This window comes from Octodon degus, unplaced genomic scaffold (genome assembly GCF_000260255.1).
Source record: "Octodon degus isolate 3935 unplaced genomic scaffold, OctDeg1.0 scaffold00124, whole genome shotgun sequence".
Lineage (NCBI taxonomy): Eukaryota > Metazoa > Chordata > Mammalia > Rodentia > Octodontidae > Octodon > Octodon degus.
In genome coordinates, this window is record NW_004524700.1 from 3,831,875 (window position 1) to 3,833,087 (window position 1,213).

Consider the following 1,213-nt stretch of genomic DNA (forward strand, 5'->3'; position numbering starts at 1 on the left):
ATTGGGGGGCAGAACCAGGGATTGAACTCAGGCCCTTGCGCTTGCCAGGGAAGCGCTTATTCCACTGAGCCATCTCCCCGGCCCGTCATCATGGAAATCAGTGTGGAAATTCCTCAAAAAACTAAGACTGGAGGTCCCATTGAAGCCAGCTATTCCCCTCCTAGGCATTTTCCCAAAAGAAGTGAAATATCATACCACAGCAATATCTGTGAGCCCATGTTTATAGCAGAGTAATTCATCATCGCTAGATCTTGGGAACAACCCAAATGCCCATCAGCTGAGGAATGGATGAAATAGACGTAGCATTTAAAAAAATTTTTAATGATTTCATTTATTTATTTATTTGGTATAAGATCTCACTGCACAGCTTGGACACAGAGCGCCTGGTCTGGGGCTGGCACACCCGTTCAGGAGCCTGCGTGCCATGCGGTTCTGGGGATCAAACCCAGGTCCTTGTACTTGCCAGGCTGTTGCTTAGACAGCCAACCTATCTCCCTAGCTCAAAGATGTATGGTTTTTTTACTCAAACAATACTTTATTATTTTTATACAAGTATTACTCAACTATAAAAAAGATAAATTCAAGGATTTATAAAAGCCTTGATAAATGGATGCAACTAGAGACTATATTGGTTAGTGAAACAAATCAGCCCCCTCATGTGCAAATATATTGTCTTGCTCATGTGAGAACCTGAAAGAATAAATAAAATCTGAAAGATACAATAGATATTGTGAAAGGAAATGAATTTGTTCAATGGGAAGGAAAAACTGGGGTAAGGAAAATGACAGAACAAAGGTGGGGAAAAGGTATTTGTGCATATATGCAGAATAGTTTGGACAGTTGTACTGCTAATTTCTGCTGTTTTTTTGAGAAGAGCAGTTAATGCTTATAAATAAAAGTTTCAAAAATTTTTAAAGTCCTACCTCTCTTTTATCCATTCCTCAACTGATGGACATTTGTGTCGTTTCCAAGGTTTAGCTATGGTGAATTGTCCTGCTATAAAGTTTTTGTCTTTTTCGTAAGTTTTTGTTTTTAATTTCTTATAATTTTTTGTTGTTGATGATTTTTTAAAATCTATTTTGCAGGTTTATATTTGGTAATCTAAACAACTAATTTGAAGTTAACATCATGCGATACAGCAACTGATGTTGAATTCCTATTACTTTGTTTAATGAAATTTAGTATCATTTCTAATCCTTTTTTTTTTTTTTTT